Here is a 19,734-nt window from a genome sequence, read left to right as displayed (position 1 = left end):
CACGGACGAAATACAGTTGAGAGGTGCGGCGCTGTCTTACCTGTGAACTGGAAGTGAGTGGTTACCTGTCACTTACATGAGCATGGCACCACCTCGAAACTTTGAATTTTGGTCTGCTACGGTAAGGATCCTAAAGCTTGATAACTGTTTGGATAAAATCTCTCTCTGCAGTGATATAGTTATATTTTAATAAGTGATTTTAGTTGTTTTATTGGAGTCAAGCTGTCAAGTAAATATTTTGCTTTAAACCTAATACAAAATTTTATGAAGTTGCTTTGCACTTGTGCCTCAAAAGTAAAGGAAACTCTGCAATATCCCTATCCCTAGTCTCAGTTGCTACAACTCTCAATATCTTGCAAATGTACTGGCATTACTGCTGGGTCTACCTGTGTCAATCAACAGTGTTAAACAAAAACAATTGCAAACGAAACATTCCGCAAGTGATCATAGACACTTTCATTTGAGTGTTACTTTGTCTCTAGCTGTTCTGCGTCAGACTAGGCAAAAGTAATCCTGTTATTACTCTAATGTCAACTTTCGAATTAGTTCTAGCTATTATAGTAATTATATCGTACCTGGTGTGGCACTAATTAGTGTTTGTAACATAGCATTCAGTGCCGCGGGGTTCAATAGAAGACACTGTAATATCCCTTGCATTTTCTTTTGAAACAAATTTTGGTGGTTAAAATATGTCACACAGTGCTAAATTGACTACTTTCTGTTTGCTGTTACCCGTTTCCGTTGGTCCTACAGTCACTGATTCAGTTATCCTGTTGTAGAGGCATCCTAACTGAGACTAGTCATTGATCTAGTCAATCAATCAAATCAAAATATTTACCCTTGGACCCAATAAGATCACTATTGGCATGTGAAATGAACAAATAATTATATATATCTATATATATATATATATATATATATATATATATATATATATATAAATATATATATATATATATATATACATACACACACACACACACAGTGTTCCCCCTGTATTCGCGGGGGATGTGTACCAGGGACTCCCCCAAAAAGCGCAAACCCGCGAATAGTTAGAACTCCCCTCTAAAAATGCCCATATCTGCCTATCTTGAAAGTTCAAATACCAAATGTATACTTAAAGTATCATCCTACATCAAATATATCATTCAATTGGTATTATTAATATTTCAAAGTCATCTTAAACATTTTACCATTAGAAATATATATAAACAACCAATAACACAGAGAGAGAGAGAGAGAGAGAGAGAGAGAGAGAGAGAGAGAGAGAGAGAGAGAGAGAGAGAGAGAGAGAGAGAGGACAACTCCTTACGATATCAATAGATTGAAAGGAACTTCTATAGGCAACACTTATTTCCCCTCCCATAAATATATACATCTCTATTCCAGAGAAGGGAGAAAGAGAGGACTGAACAATTATGTTTGTCTGTATATCAATTCTTTTGCTGAGAGAGAGAGAGAGAGAGAGAGAGAGAGAGAGAGAGAGAGAGAGAGAGAGAGAGAGAGAGAGAGAGAGAGAGATAAAAGAAGGAAGAAACAGAAACACCAAATGTAAACCTTATGTAACATCCTACATCAAATTTACCTTAAATTATTATCATATTAATGTATTAATCTTAGAGACTGTATCATTATAATTTCAAAGTAATCCTAAACATTAGTACCCTTAAAGGCATGTGCGTACATACAAACGTACTTCTAACACTTGCAGCCGAGAGAGAGAGAGTTGTCCTTACAGTATTTAAAAGAGTGAAATGGAAAGATTATTGTATTTAAAATACTCACTTATGAATTTTGTAATTACATTTACAGTATTATTATTATAAATATAGTATTATTATTGGAAAATAATAATAATAAACTTATTACATACATGTACCATAAAAAGGATCTCCTCAATGAGAGAGACAGATTGCATAAAAACCATGAAATTCGTTGATCATTGTATGGCACTGTTACTTGACATATCCAACAGCTTCCCAGCTCCTAGCGTCACTGGAGTTACAAGAAGGTAGGGAAATTGATACATAAAAAGACAAAGGGAAGAATTTTCATTTGAAATTAGTTATCTTATTATTATTATAAAAATTCTCTTATCTTCAGTAAGAGAGAGGAGTTATCCTTACGTAAGTGAAATGGAAAGGTAATTTTTATCTCTTTAAAATACTACCACATATGAATTTTGTAATTTCAGTTTTGTTATTATTATTATTATTATTATTATTATTATTAACAACAGAAAATATCAATTAACATTTTACATACTAGTACCATAAAAATTCTTTCATCTCAGTAAAGAGAGAGAGAGAGTGTGTGGGTGTGTGTTTCTCTCTCTGTTCTCTCAGAAAATACTTATCTTACAAGTGTGTAATGTTAAGTGAAACCACATATGTCTTGCTTGAAGACAAGCTGAGCTGTAAGGGCAGCTTACTTGAGCGAAGGAATTTGAGTACGCAAGCAGTTTAACCGAGAGACTGCTCACCCTGTCGTCAAGCATGTACATTCGTTTGTACAGATGTTACAGGCCTAATAGTCCAAGGCACTTGCAAAAGTCACATTCTTTTCGGTGAGCACAAAGAGGTCAGGTGGTACACGCTGAGTGTTGGGAGAGAAAACCCCATCGTAAAAGGTATGATACATTTTGTAAGACTTAGAAAACCGTTACCTTTGAAAAGAGAGAGAAGTGTGAAATACTTTATTTACTTAGATACTTTGAAAAGAGTGATGTGTGAAGTGTATCTTTTATCCATTATTATCTTTATTACAGATGGGTCCTATTCCATGGCTAATTTAAAGACGGGATTCTCTAACCTGACTAATATAATGAACTTATTGACATTTTGGGTCTGGGAGTGAATTCTTTGTCAGGAGGGTAGAATGGTAACTTACTGATTTCTTTATGGGCAGATTTGGGTTTTCTGTTATTATGACTTGTTAATCATTTTGTTCTATTTTATATTCAACTGCTTTGGGTAATAAATAGTACATTTTTATACTTATGAGATCTTAATAGCCTAACGACATGGTTGAAGACAGGGGGCACCATTGACGACAAGTAAGGGCTTCTAATTTATGAAGTTTAAGGAAAGGGGGGGGGGGGGTAAGACTTATATGCTTCCAGTGAAACAGAGGCAGGGAGTTACCACTATGACACAGAGAGAGAGAGAGAGAGAGAGAGAGAGAGAGAGAGAGAGAGAGAGAGAGAGAGAGAGAGAGAGGAGTTATCCTAAATTAAAGGAGTGAAATGGATAGATTATATGAATTTTGTAATTACAGTTATATTATTATTATTATTATTATTATTTTAAAGTATTAAAAACAAATAGTACATGTACTATAAAAATTCTCGAGTTTCAGTAAATGAGAGAGAGAGAGAGTGAGAGAGAGAGAGCGGAGAGAAGAGAGGCAGCAGGCGAAGAGACGAGAGAGAGACAGAGAAACATGAAGCTGAGAGAGATCGGTAGAGAGAGAGAGAGAGAGGAGGAAAGTGTATGAACACTTGGTGGCAACAACACAACAGCTTCTCTCCAGCCCCATTACTTGATATATCTGACAGTTTTAGTACCTGGAGTTTGAGAGAGAAGACTGGATTTCCTTCATTCTTACATAATTTTTCAAATTTATAAACTAAAATCTTACTAATTCACTTTAGTATTTTCTTTAATGAATTGATGTTATTGCTGTATACATTAATATTAATATTTGAAAATAGTAAATCAATTATTTATCATACAAAAAAACCCATGCATCTCTGTAGGAGAGAGAGAGAAAAAATTATTATTTTTATTATTGGATATCATTTAATCTTATTAAACTTACTAGTACAGTAATAATCAGTATGGATATCATTTAATCTTATTAAACTTACTAGTACAGTATTAATCAGTATTAACATTTCAAAATTAGTAAATCATTTTAGTACCATACACATGCATTTAGTCATGAAAATAACATCAAAATACACTAATTAGTGATGATTTTCGCTGGAAAATCCCGCGAATAGGCGAATCCCCCGCAAATAATGGGTAGGTATGGTCCAGAGAGAAATCCGCGAATCAGTGAGTCCGCGAATCCGGAGAACGCGAATACGGGGGTCCACTGTATATAGGTATATATGTATATATGTGTATGTGTATATATATATATATATATATATATATATATATATATATATTATATATATATATATATATATATATTATATCCCCTTGACCGATCCAGATAAAATTTAGCATTTAGCCATCAATTGACCCAACTTAGATAATAGGGTAAGTGTCAAACCCATATATCCCCCTTCCCTTACCCCTTACCTTTGTAACTTATGTGGTAACTGCTTGACCAATCTAGACAAAATTTTACATGTGGCCATCTTCTGACTAAACTTAGACAATATGGTAAATCTCTAAATTTCAAACCCCTACCCCTTCCCCTTATCATTTCCCCCTTTCCCGTGTAACTTACGTGGTTTCCCCATTCTGTGTTCCCCTCTGAACTTATGTGGTAACCATTTGACCAATGGCAAACTCTGGCACGGAGCCATCATTTGGTCCAACTTAGTTAAATGGTAGGTTTCAAACCTATGACTTTCCGATTCCCCTTCACCCATTACTCTTCCCTTTGTAACTTATGTGGTAAGTGTCTGACAGATCTAGATATAGTTTGGCATGTTGTGGCGGGATCACAAGCTAAAAAAAAAAAAAAAAAAAAAAAAAAAAAAAAAAAAAAAAAAAAAAAGGCAAGCAAAAACTCTCCACATTTATGTTAACCACTTCTGGCTCACAAATTTCCCCCAGCCACACTTTCCCCTTTACGTTACTTAATTACAAACAGGACACTTGGTTCAGCAGGGCAAAAAAACAAAATCTCATACATATTTACTCACCACGAAACTTGACACAATCAGGGTGAGAAGCTGTGCTTTCAACACGCTATGGCCGTCAAAAATAAAAAAACTCCTAGAGCAACCCAAAACACAACTCCAATACTGTCACCAAACAAACTGCTCACAGACCCACAAACAAAAACACCACAAACAAGCACCATAGAACTCGATTACTGAATACCCTCACTGACTGACTGCTTCTGACTCCAACTGCCTTCACTGACTGACTGCTTCTGACTCTGACTGCCTTAACTGACCTGAATGCTCAGCAACCGAGCCACTCAACGAGCCAAACAAGCAGTTCACTCAGCAAACACCCATTCTTCACTCTCTCTTTCTCTCTCAAGCGAACCTTGAGAACGTTGGCAAATGCAACCACTATATCATTCCTCTATATTTTACATTGTATACATTTCTTTCCATTATATCTTTTTTACATTACAAAAATAAAATGAAATTCATGCCATTTATTCATCAATAAATTAAAATAATTCAATGGAGTGTGCATCTCGTCACTGGATGACACTTTCATTTTTGTCAAGCAATAGGAATCAGATGAGACGTTGCTTACCTTATCCATAACTTCGTTATCATAAAAATCGTAATTTCCATCACGGCAATCGATGCCTTTCTCTGAAGAGCAAACGACAGCATTCCAATATTTCAGATGATGTGCGCAAAAACTTTTTTCGACAAAGGCCTCTCTAGAAAAGGCTGATCCTGAAATGGTCAAAATGTCTCGCTCCCACCTGCATTACTTATGGAATTTTCTACTGCATGTTGAAGATGGACCTGAGACAATTACCAATGAGTCTACTGATTTCATCATACTCACATCTTTCCTTTTATATAAAAATCATTAGTTATAAATTAAATATATTCAGTGATACATGACAAGTGGCAATTGTTCATATAAATATTAGTTCTTTCTCACGAACCTGACTAGTTTATACAGTGTGTACACATTTGCCCTAAATGTCGAGTAGGTAGACATAAACAAATGATACATATGCACATACATACATACATACACCACATAAACAAATGTGCATACACACATACACACATATATATATATATATATATATATATATATATATATATATATATATATATATATATACAAATGGCATACACACACACATACATATATATAATATATATATATATATATATATATATATATATATATATATATATATATTCAACATTGAATTACTGTGTGTTTGTGTGTGTGTGTGTATATGTATATGTATATGAATATGTATAGTATATGTATGTATGTATATTATATTATATAATATCTATCTATATATATATATATATCTTAGAAACAATTTACTGATAATTTACTAACCAGCATCATTATGAAGTATGGGGAGGAAATGTTTTCAATTTCATCACGTGAATGAACGCAGCTATCTTATCGTATGATGACAGATTTTTAAAATTATTTCCAGAAATATGAATTACAGTGAAAATACTGTTCGTCAGAGACACAAAAATTATATATCGTATCTGAGGGAAGAGCACCAATTACTTCTTGATCAAATTCAGGGATGTACGGCAGCTTGGTGACAGCGTTACAAACACAAGAGTGGAAACGAGCCAGTTAGAGGTAGCAAGAGGAGACTTTCACCTGGGAAACTCGCGGGCGAAATGAGGTGGCCTCGCCAGAAACAAGCCAAGTTTTTGGCGTAGTTTTGTATATTATTTTCGGGGGTACATTGTGGATTGATTGGGGGAGGGGGGAGCTTTTCTTTAATTTACAGACGTCAAGTAGAGAAAACATACTATGGATTGGATAAATTTGGGGACAATATATAGAGTTATTACAAATATATGCACATGTTGGGGCAGGTTTCTGTGAGAAGCCCCTGATACCAAGTATGAGAGAGACGGATGGCTTCTCAGAGAAGCCCCAAGACTGGAAAGGGTTAAGCCAGTATGTTAGAGCAAGAGTACTGCTGTTACAAAGAAAAAATGTAAATGCCAACAGCAATGCTTCCTTTCCTGATGTAAAGGGAACATTAGTGGCGACCTGTAATCCTGCCTCTTAGGAGGATGTGCCAGTAATGTCTGGCACTCCTGCATCCTTGGAGGCTGTGCCAGTAATTTCCAGCATCTTCATAGGGTGCACCTAAGTGCTCATGCCTCTTCAGAGGCCATGCTGGGTATGCCCAGATACTGCACGTGTCCGCTACTCTGGAGAGTGCACCAGCTCTGGCTGACATGTCTGCCTCTTTAGGAGGTGGTATCTGGTACTTCTCTCTGGAGCCTGCACCAGTTCTGACTGGCACTCCTGACACTTTCGGAGGTTGCACCAATTTATGGTTGGTTGACACTTTGTTTGGTACTCCTGAGCTTGATTTCCACGACAAAGATGCCATCAAAGGTGCCTAACACCCACGATACTGGGGAGGCTGTACCATCTGTGGCAGGTTCCTTCTACATGGAAATCACATCATCATCAACCAGCATCATTATGGACGTATTTTACGTCGACATTTTTTGTCTCCCGTGTGCCGACTGGACGTATTTTACGTCGACTTACAAAAGTTTTTTTTTAAATTCGCGGAAAAATACTTATAGGCCTACCAGCCTAAAACTTTTGAATCACGCGCCTTGGGGGATGCTGGGAGTTCACGGATCAAGGCCTTGTTTTGTTTTGAAGCGTGACCCAAGTGCGCATGCGCAAAATCCCTTCTTCTCGCTCCAGCCAGCATCAGCGGCGCATCGTCCGAGAGCGATCTTTTGTCGGAAGCGTGTTTTTCTGGACTTGTGCGAGACTTTGAACATTTGTGTTGCTACAGGATATTCGTAGAGATGTCTCAACGACGTGTGAACTGCGAAAGGCGTGTTTTACCCGTCGGAAGGGATCGTGTAAGGAGAGTTTTGGACTTAGATGCTGGCGAGGGGCCAAGCACCCAGCATGACCCCGCGCCTCAAGGCCGTTCTGTGCGGCCACGTGTGGATGTAAGTGTTTCAGGAACACATCGTATGCCTTTGGTTACCCCTAGGAAGCATGTGGGCGTCCTTAGGGGCATTCGTAGGCATTTGGGAGGCCTCCAACCAAGGGACATAGATGAATATCTTTCGGAGCTTGATCGGGAACATGTCGCAAGTCCTCATTTTGATGGCGGATGGTCATCGAGTTATGAGGACATCAGTCCCGATGAAAGTGAGGACGAATATATGCCTCCAATGTCCGTTCGAGGCTCACGTCCTGAAAGTGAGCTCGAATTCAGTGGCTTCAGTGCTTATGAGGGGGAATCTGAGGAGGGGGAGGATGGGGATATGGGGTCTAGTTTTATCACGGAGGACGATACAGAAAGCGAAGGCCTAAGTGAGGGTGATGGGCCAATGGGGGAGGGTAGTGCGCACGGGCACGGGCACGTAGAAGGTCGGCTCGTCGCGCCAGCCAAGGTGAAGGTCGGTCGTCGGAGAGTGACGAGGGGTGGACGGAGGACCCCACCCCTCCTAACATGCACCCCTTCACGGCAACCCCTGGGCTCACCGTACCAGTACCCCTGACTGTTTTGGGGTTCATCCAGCTTTTCCTTACGCGGAAATTGCTGGAATACCTGGTACACGAGACGGTGGACTACGCTCATTACTGCCGGTATGAACTAAGGACGACCTTGTCTTATTACTGGCGGGGTTGCAACCTCATTGACATGGCGCATTTTTTGGGGCTCCACATTTATTTTGGTATGACACCTGCTTCCGACGTCAGGCAATATTGGAGGAGGAATTATTTTTTATGTATGCCCAATGTGCCTGGCGTTATGTCCCGTGCTAATTTCCTGGTGTTGGACAGGTATTTCAACGCCTTCAACCGAAGGGCCATACCCCGGAAAAACAGTGATCGCCTCATTTTAGTCGCCCAGTGTTGGATTATGTTCGTGATCGGTGTAGAAATCTCGTGATTCCTGGAAAGAACCTTTCTTTGGATGAGGGGATGATGCCTTACAAAGGACGTCTTAGTATAAAAGTGTATAACCCCAAGAAGCCGAAGAAATATGGTGTGAAATTTTTTCTTATTACCGAGGCCAACACTGGATACGTCGTGGACTTTTCAGTGTATTCCGGGGTCTTCTCCACACTGCGTGACACTGTATTCAGTCTTGTGGGACGTTTTCATAACCAGGGATATCACCTGTTTATGGATAATTATTATAACTCGGTATCCCTGGCCCAGGAACTATATGAAGCTGGTGTGCACGTCAGTGGTACCCTTCGGTTGGTGCGTGGGGCCCCGAATGTCCTCAAGAGGTTCGCTAGTCATACGCAACACCTGGCAAGAGGAGAGACAGAGTGGCGGCGGAAGGGCGCTGTCTTCGTCATCTGTTGGAAGGGTGTCCGACTCGTCCCCATGATTATGACGGGTCATGAACCCATCCAAGAAGAGATCGTACAGCGGAAGAAGACTCGTCGACAGGGCCGAGTTGTGTTTGAGGAGTTTCGTATCGAGAAGCCTACCGTCATTGGGCACTACAACAGGCACATGGGAGGAGTTGATCTCTTTGATCAGCTCATCCAGTATTATCCCTTCGCCAGGAGAACCAGAAGGTGGACCCAGAAGCTCCTCAAATACATCCTTCAGTTGGCCCTCCAAAATGCCTACATACTGTACTGTGGGTACCGCGGTGACAATCTTCCAAGGTTGACCCACTTACAGTTCCTAGAGGAAGCCGGGAATGCCTTCATCAACTTCGATCCCGATGAGTGGCCTTCCATGACTGACCCCCTGCCCAGAGCTGCAGATCTGCCCCTAGCGGAAAGGGCAGATAGGAGGGCCAACTTCGGTCGACCTGCCGCCGCCCCGCCTGCTGCCGCCGCCCTTTCGGGCCGCCCCTGCTGGCGCCGCCCCTGCTGGCGCCGCCCCTGCTGGCGCCGCCCATGCTGGCGCCGCCCCGCACGACGCCCCTGCGCCGCCGCCCCTGCTGCTGCCGCCCCTGTTGACGATGCCCCTCTTGGTGCCGGCCCCGCCATCACTGCTTCTCGTCGGGTAGTGGACCCTGTGTGTCGGCTGGAGCCAGGGGATCACATACTGGAGGCCTTAGAAGGGCGAAGGCAGAAACGGTGCCGGGTGTGCCATATGAATGGCAGAAGGAGAGACACCCGGTTCTTCTGTCGCAAAGTTGCTCTTTGCAGGATAGGGGACTGTGACCGTAAATACCACACTAAGGTCACGTATTGGAGCGCGCCCCCTAAACCGACAGCGGAGGGCGCATGGGGCCGCCGGGTCCATCAGCAGTAAGGGCGCGCATCTCCCTCCTCCACCTGTACCTCGTCATGTCGAGTGGAAAAAAATGCAAGACTCTTCAATGGAGGAGGGAGAAAACAAGAATAGAACGAAGAGTCAGGAATACGAGTGAGTATTCTGCATTTATTTTATATTTATTTTTATATTTATTACAATTTTTTATATATCCGTATCTCTGCATGATAAAATAATAATAAGACATTTCATTGTATGTGAAAAGAGAAGTGTCACCTGCATTCCTTTTATTTATGTATTGGTACCATAATCGAAAAAAATGTAATATAATATTTATATATTATTAAAAAAAAAAAAAAAATATATATATATATATATATATATATATATATATATATTATATATAATATATCTATATCTAGTATTATATATCTATATATATATTATATATATATATATATCTATAGATATATATTAATATATATATATAATATTATTAGTATATTTTATATATATATCTTTATATATTTTTATAAAATATTTATATATATATAATTTATATATATATATATATATATATATATATTATATATATTTTATAAATATTGGTATTTTTTGGGTAAGCAAATTACATAACAGTCTAGTAATATTCAATCATTTATCTTCACTTTAAAACAAATTGCAAGTCTCTAGAACAATATCTCGATTTAGTGTGAATTTTTGAAAAAAATTATTTTATTCCCTCCGCGCGCCGATTCTCGGCAGCGAATCTCCGAAATGCGTAGGTCACATTCTCCTAATATTTGTGCCTTTTCATATTACGCTTTTTATAGAATTTTATATATGAAAATGTGTGCAAAATTATGCACAATATAAAAAAAATATTTGAAGGTTGTAGCATTTCTCATTTTTGAAATATTTGCATATAAAGTACAATAAATAGGAAAAAAACTACGATTGGTCAACTTTGACTCAACCGAAATGGTCGAAAAACGCATTTGTAACATAAAAATCTTACAGTCTAGTAATATTCAATCATTTATCTTCACTTTAAAACAAATTGCAAGTCTCTAGAACAATATCTCGATTTATGGTGAATTTTTGAAAAAAATTATTTTATTCGCTCCACGCGCAGATTCTCGGCCGAAAATCTCCGAAATGCGTAGGTCACATTCTCCTAATATTTGTGCCTTTTCATATTACGCTTTTTTTTAGAGTTTTATATATGAAAATGTGTGCAAAAATATGCCCAATATAACAAAAAATACTTGAAGGTTGTAGCATTTCTCATTTTTTTAATATTTGCATATAAAAAAAAAATTTTAAACAAAAATTCAACATTTGGTCAACTTTAACTCATCCGAAATGGTCGAAAACTGCATTTGTAAGCTAAAACTCTTACAGTATCGTAATATTCCATCAATTACCTTCATTTTGAAACAAATTGCAAGTCTCTATAAAAATATTTCGATTTATGGTGAATTTTTAAAATAAATATTTTTTTACATTCGCGCGCTATGAATTCATGCATCATTTTGTGATAATATTTTCTCTGTGTTGCTTTTATTGTTTTACAATGTGTTAATACCAAAATGGTTGCAATTTAGTGTACATTACAACGAAAAAAAAAGTAACTTGTTACCTTTAACCGTTTTGCGCACAGCGCGATTTGAATACAATTATATATGAAATTTCGTTTTTGTGCTATCATATATCGCATTATTTATATATGATAATGATAATTTTTTTCATTTCTAATAGTTGCATACTAAACTTCAGGCAATTACAAAAAAAGGAGCCAAAAATGAACTCTTAATCTTGAAAACTAAGCGCGCTGTGATTTTTGAAAAAAATATTTTTTCCGCTTCCGTGCTCACTCCGAAACCCCTCTGGCATACGGGAGTCAATTTTTTATTTACCGCTCCGGCGTAAGAGGGTTAAACCAGACAGCAACTATAAGTAATCATTCTCTTTCTGAAAAAAAAACAAGAGCAAGGGAGTAAAGCAAAAGCACTTAAAAGGGGAGCAACAATTCATTAATTTTCTCCAGTGGGAACTATCAGGGATTAAGAGCTATATAGGAAGAACTCACATTCCTCAAATCAGCAAACTACGATTGGTAATAATATATTTCTGAGCCCATGAGAGCCTATCATTCCCACGTTCTATTAGTTTTACATTTTCGCAATGGCATGCAAAAATGCTATAGTATCCAGTCTATACTTCAAGTGCTGGCTGTGCAGATCCACATGGTAGTAACATGGTGATGGGCACCATACTTGAGCAGGACACATATGATGGTTATTGTCCACTGGCATTCTTCAGCAAAAAGTTAACAACAACAGTACAGAAGTACTCAACCTTTGACAAGGAGCTCCTAACAGTCCACAGATGCCATCTGTCCCTTCTTCCACATGCTCAATGGATGAGAGTTCGTCGTATCAACAGGCCATCAACCCTTGGTGCACACCTTCACAAAGGCAGCAGGTACATGGTCAGCATGACAACCGAGTCACCTATCAGCAATAGCTGAACACTTCTGCTCCATCAAATACTTGAAGTGTTCAGCAAACAATGTGGCAGACGAAACCATTGGAAAACTGCCTCAACACCATCCAGCTTGCGATAGCCTATCCCAAACTAGCAGAGGCACCAACAGATGACATGGACCTACAACAACTGAGGTGGGACAACCCCACCCTTGCGTTAAGCAACCTGTCATTCAACAATAGAGAGATGACCATCACCTGCAAAACAATTACTGGATGTCGGTGCTCCTACCTCCCAGAAGGCCTCTGAAGAAAAGCCTTCACCCTCGCCCACAACCTATTCCACCCATCAGGTCGGTCAAACCCCGGAATTTTAGCAGCGCAGTACATGTAGTGAGAATGAAAAGGGACAAAAGAAACTGGATGAGAGAATGAATCATGTTCCAGATGTCAAAAATTACAAGACATGTAAAAGGCAGAATAGTCAAAAATTACAAGACATGTAAAAGGCAGAATAGGAGAGTTGAACATGTCTCACCAATGACTCACCCACGTACACATGGACGTAGCAGGACGCTTAACCCACTCTGCACCCCCTGTTCACCATCATTGACAGAAATACCAGGCTGAAGCAATACTGATCGTGAGCCGACTTTTCAATGCAAGACAAATAAGCGCCGACAAATGAGTGCCGACAGTTGACCGCAAGACAATTGAGCACCGTAACATTTGAGTGCCGACATTTGAGCACCATATATTCACACCAATCCATTTGAAAAAAGTAAACAAATCTGTTTCTTTTTTGTTTGACTACAATTGTTTGGTTATCATTACAATTAGCCTGTTGCACATTTTAGATAGGAAGACCTTGCAGGAGATGAAGAAGAGATGCTATGTTACCCCCAAGCATCTGGAGTGTCTATGAATGTGTTGTCAGTGAACATCCGCATACATATAATTCGTTAGAAGGTGGCATCGGGCAATGCAGATGTAAGTTGGCCATATGCAGCCTACAATTTACAAATTCATAGATATTTTAAGAGTTGAATGATATCATACATCCAATAAAGTTTTTGGAATAGATATTGGGCAGCATGAAAATGTAAAGCAAAGTAATATGTATGAGTCAATAAAACTATATAAAAAATTGTTAGCAAATATTCTTAAGGGACCTACTAGAATACCTTCATTCAATATCTTTTATTATTTTGCCTGCAGAAGTAGAAATTTGGTTTAAGAAACTGTTTTAACATGATTTTGTTTAAATATATAATGTTATTTATGGGGCTCAAATGTTGGCGCTCAATTGTCTTGCGCTCAAAAGTCGGTGAGCCAAAACTGATATGGCCAACAGATGGTGGAGAGTTGCACAAAAGCTCTCATCGGATGGGTCAACAGACACAACCCTGCAGATCATCACAAATGAAGAGGGGGGGGGGGGGGGGGGGTTAACTTCATGTCTGCCTTATGGAATGCCCTCACAGACAGTTTGGGGACAAAGATTATTACACACACAACGGCCTACTCCCCCAGAAACTAAAGGCATCATTAAAAGGCTACACCAGTCGTTGAAAACATCAGACGACAAGGCGGGAGCTGGAGAAAGGTGCTACCTTAGGTCTTACTGGCCTGAGTACGACACCACACAGCATTCAACATATCTCCAGCAGAAGCCCTATACAGCCAAGCACTAACTTTGCCAGCAGATGTCTTTCAAAATCATATGAGCCCAACATCCCCGTCTGACCCTCATACGGCATTAGAACAGATAATGCCAGCCCAGATGACCTCCCACATGACCAGAAAAGTTTGATCACCAGGAAACTGCAGAATGCAAAGTATGCACTCATATAGGTAGAGGCACACAGAGGTTCTTTCCCATCCTACTCAGGACCGTATCATATCATCCAGAGACGACACAAAACCTACAAGATGACAGTGGATGGCAGGACTGTACACGGGTCTTCATCGACCGTGTAAAGCCAGCATACCTCCAAGACATCGACACCCAACCGCAGGCCTCTCCAAGGAGGGGGGGGGTTCTTGTAGGATCCCACATGGGCCCACAGACCTTCATCTCACCAGGCCAGGATATGTCAGGCATCTCAGTTCCTCACTGGACGAGTGGTTTTCGCGCTCGGCTACCAATCCGGTGGTCCGAAGTTCAAATCCCAGCTTGGCCAACGCGGAATCAGAGGAATTTATTTCTGGTGATAGAAATTCATTTCTCGATAGTGTAGTTCGGATCCCACAATAAGCTGTAGGTCCCGTTGCTAGGTGACCAATTGGTTCCTAGCCACGTAAAAATATCTAATCCTTCGGGCCAGCCCTACGAGAGCTGTTAATCAGCTCAGTGGTCTGGTAAAACTAAGGTAAACTTAACGTTAGGCATCTTTTGTACATATATTTTCATTCATATTACTATGTTGAATGTATCATTATTACCACATGCATTACAAAGTCAGCATTTCAGCCATATGTACCATATCCTTCAGTTGTGTCTTGTATATTGATTTATATGTACCTTTCCATCCATCAACAAAGACAAGTGATTGTGCTGTGACCTTTGTTTTGGTTCTCCGTATGTCTAGCACTACATTTCCGCTTGCAAAAACTATTGACCAGTGTTTGTTGTACGATGCCTCTTACTCATGCCCTCGCTACTATCACATCACTGTGATATTTCATATACACAAAAATTGAGACACAAATGTCATTTAGTATCCAATTCACTCTATCTCGAAAATAATGCTGAAGGAGACTTACAATTGATAAATGGTTTATCACCTAAGTGGGCTTGACTGACCAAACAGTGAGAGCCAACAATATTCATTGATGCGTTATGACCACTGGAATGTCAAGAGATATGTAAGTTGATAATGACTTTGCTGTTAATATCCCATCAAGTGCAAGTTTATGTACTTATCTTCTACATCAACCCACCCCCATTACAGTACGTTTGTAACATGTAGCTATTTTTGAATTCTTATCATGCCACCGTGACATTTTATATACACTAACCTTGAGCTACAAATGTTTAACATCCCTTAATATCCAATTAGCTCTAGACAGGATATAATGAAAACCGAGAACCAATGACATTTAGTGATGCCATAGATCACTGGATGGTCAAGAGTGGTATAAGTTGATGACGGCTCTGCCATACATATCACTGCGCAGCCCAGAGATTTATACTTAGTGCGTCAGTATCAACCCATTTCAACCTTTATAGCCAATAGGTTCTTTTGAAAGATTTAGCTAATTATGAATTTTCATCACATCATCATGACTGCCATTAAGAACAAGGAACATACAAAGCTGATACTAATCATGTTACAAGATACTTAACCTACACTTTTTCCCAGTGCAAAATAAATACGTGTGCAAAACAAATAGGAGTCTGAATATTTTAATTATACAGCTTGCTCATTTTACTGGGTGTACCATAATTCCAAAGGTTTCTCATTAACCCTCAATGGATGGATACCCTGATATGAGTAACAACAATAAGTTTTGAGCGGTGGTCAGATTACCTCATGGTGAGTAATGATGTTACGCAGCATCAATTTGGAGAAATTGGGAAAGATGTTCCATTACTTCATAAACCCATAAATTTACTAATGGCACTTTTAGACTGGTTAGCAATCCGATTCTAGGTGTCTCATGCAGGGGTATCATTTCAGATTTTTGTTGGGGGGTTGGGCAAAGCCAGTTTGGTGAGCGTTATTTTGATCAATTTTATGTGCATTTTGAAGCAACAAGCAAGGCATTTCAGCAAAAATTATATAGTACTCCCACTACTGTTTGTTTATCTCATCATCATTAGTAACTATTATAGTAGTCAGACAAGGATCAAGAAACGTAATATTTCCGAGAAATGTCATATATTTTTTATTGCATATTTAAAAAGAAAACATGCTGTTATTTCTTGGGGCAGGGGTTAAGGGAGGCAAGTTGAGGCTTTGGTGGGGGGGGGGGGGGGGGGGGGGCAGTTGTCCCCCATCCCCCAATTGACACCCCTGGTCTCATGAGTCAGAGTACTTGACTTCAAAGGGGCATGTAGTTTCTCTGTCACATGATGTCTTTTTATACATTTGCTCATCAATACACAAAAGGGGTTGCTGTTGGTTTTAGTTCTTATCTTCAGTATGTCAGTTATTATTGTAATTTTACAAAGAAAGGTGCAAAACCAAAAATGGCTAGAAAAAAAAACATATATCAACGAAAGGCTTACTGCATCTTCAATCTCAATAAATTTAAGTAAATACTTTACAACAAATATACTCAGAATTAGTTACCAATTTTAGTTATATGATGATATTGTGTGAATGGTAATTATAATTTTACTAAATAAAGTAAAACTACTAATTAGAAAAAAACATAACTTGGTAAAATCTATGTATGTCTTGTAAAAGAAGCCCTACAAGGGATTGTAAACAGTGGTTTTCAACTTCTCGTGGAAAGCAGGGAAAAATTTTTAAAATTTTAATTTCTTACACCATGTGCATTTGCATATCTTCCTCTTTCCACTGATGTGTACTTTCCTTGAATTGGCCAACCTCAAAGTTTGCGCAGTCTGGGGTGCTGCTTATTCATTTGTAAGCTGGGCTCCTAAGGGTTTAACAACAGATCTATTTACTAATATTGAAAGCACAAACCCGCATGACCCTTGAAAGTACATACGGCATCTATACTTTAGTGGGGGACAGTTCCAGACATCCAAGAAGCTGACCAGTGTAAGTTTGATCAAAAGTGTCATCATAATCATCAGTTTACACATCAACCTTGCCTTTATTGAGGTAAATGTGAAATGTGTTGTATTCGACTGTGACCACGGTGCTAAACAAAATGTTTACTTATAATACATAACATAATTACAAACACAAATTAACTAACCTCTAATATTTGTTTCTCTTTTCAAGTGTGATTTTTTTCTTATATCCCCTTTAGCTCTTTGATAAACCTGAAAGAGAGGCTACATTTAGTAATATCAGCCTACCAATTTTTACTGAAATAAAAAGAGATCATAACAGGTGTCACACAAGAAATGAATCTCCATTTATGCTTGGGATAAATTTCTATGACAATAAATCAATTCCAAATTCCAATTTTATTTGTTCTTCCTAAGAGTTTATTTCTTATGTATCATATATAACCATAACTTACAGACTACTTTTATGAGACTTAAAATGACCTTGTCAAGGAAGACAAAAGGCATAGATGTCAAAAAATACATCAACTTTGGCAATATTGGCTTTAATAAAGATATTTAACCTAACTTCACTGAAGACAACACAATGAAAAATATTACGCAATGAAAAATATTACGCAGAAGTCTTTAGTACAAAACTGTGTGCATGATAAAATCTGAAACTTCATATACCTGACAATCCATCTACTTTCTGCTTTCTTTAAACAAAATAACCACATAACCACACAACCACACACACACACACAAATGAGTGTGAATATTTACCACCTACTTTTGAGTCTTCCAAGTGCCCTTCAATGCCATTTTCATTTTCGCTTTTTGAATCATAATGTTTTATGTCATCTTTGAATTTCATCGTGCCTGGAAAATCAAGCAAAAATTTACTACCAAAAATATGAATGTTCTACTTTAATGTGACAGAGTTGCACTGATCCAAAAACATCTGACCCCAGTTAATCACAAACAATGCATCTACAAACATGAGGCAATGTCTTTTAGTAATCATTATCAGTTTCAAAATTTTAAATAAAAGATCAATAAACTGATTCAAGTACCATGAAACACTGTATAAATATATATGTATGTGCATAACAGAGATCTGGTGAAAACTATAAAAAGCAATTGAAAACATTTTACCAGAGAAATTATAAATAACTTTCGCTGTTTCATTATCAAACATGGAATATGCTGGTTTGTTTCCTTATTACATTAATAGTATGTCTGCTTTGCCACCACATCACTAATAACACTTGGAACTTGAGTTACTTTGTTCCTTGGAATGAATTTTCCAGTAAAACTTACTCCTGTTTCATTACCATGATGCAAAGGCTCATGAGATGCGATACTAATGTAATCTAACAAAGGTCAAAGTAAACAAGAAAAAGGAGGAAGAATATTGGGTGAACTTGAATTGGAAGGGAGTGAGTGATGAGTCACTCTTAAATAGTAGAAGACTCTAATTAAGGAAAACAGAAGTTGGGCGAGATTACAATTTACCAAAGGAGAAATGAGCTATTAATACCAACCTTCTTTCAAAGGCAGTATTCCTGGTGAAGTCTGGTCTGGATTCCTCCTCCTGGGTTTTGTGTTAGGTAACTCATCAGATTCATCTTCATTTGAATCTTCACAAAATGTTTTCTTCCCAACTTGTCGGCCAAGGCTACTTTCATCTTGAGACGTTATGCCTTCAATTTCTGAAATAAAGTATGTATTTATTTAAAGAATACACCATTTAGATAATGATCTATAGACAATGTGTGTATATACTTGTTAAAATAGATAATGATCTATACACTAAAATGTGTATGTTTGATAAAATGTATGCGACTATGTGTGTACACAGACATATTACAAATGGAACATTCATTTACAGGAAATGTGCATTTGTGTAACAATGATTGAATGAGTAGAAAACGTACCAGAATAACCAAGGGCTAAATGTATGCAGAACTTATATAACAACTGTTCCAGGATATATACATTTCCATGTACATACATGTGAAACTACACTAACATACTTATGACCTTTCAACTTAAAAACAAACACGATTGTAAACTAAATTAAAATTGTGTTCCGAGTACTCACTTTGTCACCTGTAAGTTCCAATTTTGTACTGAACACCTTTGCTTAGTTACAACTTGTGCCACTATCCATACCATTCAGCAATGGCAAGCTATCTCAATGGATATTAATACTAAAGTTGCGAATATAAGAAAATTAGACAGTGGTGAAAAAATGGTTGACGTACCATGACAGTGTAATTCGAAAAGTTCAACTGTTGCCACAGCATGCCAGTGTAACTTGAAAACACAAGAAGTGCTGTGACATTGCATTCGACAATTATAAGCAAGAGAAAGGTGAGAGAGGGAGAAATGAAAAAAACTTCTGGGTATCAGGATGGAATACCAGAGACAAAGGTCTGTACCT

At 38.3% G+C, this 19,734-nt stretch overlaps 1 protein-coding gene across 2 annotated transcripts in view; it reads right to left on the bottom strand.

Moving 5' to 3' along the window:
- LOC135216507 (protein mono-ADP-ribosyltransferase PARP12-like) overlaps positions 1-19,734 on the bottom strand; it is a 376,362-nt gene that overhangs the window by 272,132 nt on the left and 84,496 nt on the right. Inside the window, exons 1-2 of one of the 2 annotated variants that reach the window (XM_064251902.1) lie at positions 18,079-18,122; positions 17,492-17,558 (exon numbers count right to left, since the gene is read on the bottom strand). The exons of the other annotated variant lie outside the window; for it this stretch is intronic. The gene's annotated coding sequence lies outside the window, so the exon portion shown is untranslated. Of the gene's footprint in view, positions 1-17,491; positions 17,559-18,078; positions 18,123-19,734 lie in introns of those variants that run through there. 2 annotated transcript variants of the gene reach the window in all.

The sequence above is a fragment of the Macrobrachium nipponense genome, chromosome 19 (genome assembly GCF_015104395.2).
Source record: "Macrobrachium nipponense isolate FS-2020 chromosome 19, ASM1510439v2, whole genome shotgun sequence".
Classification (NCBI taxonomy): Eukaryota; Metazoa; Arthropoda; class Malacostraca; order Decapoda; family Palaemonidae; genus Macrobrachium; species Macrobrachium nipponense.
Note: the sequence above shows the minus strand (reverse complement) of the source record. Positions and strands in the feature narration are given on the sequence as shown.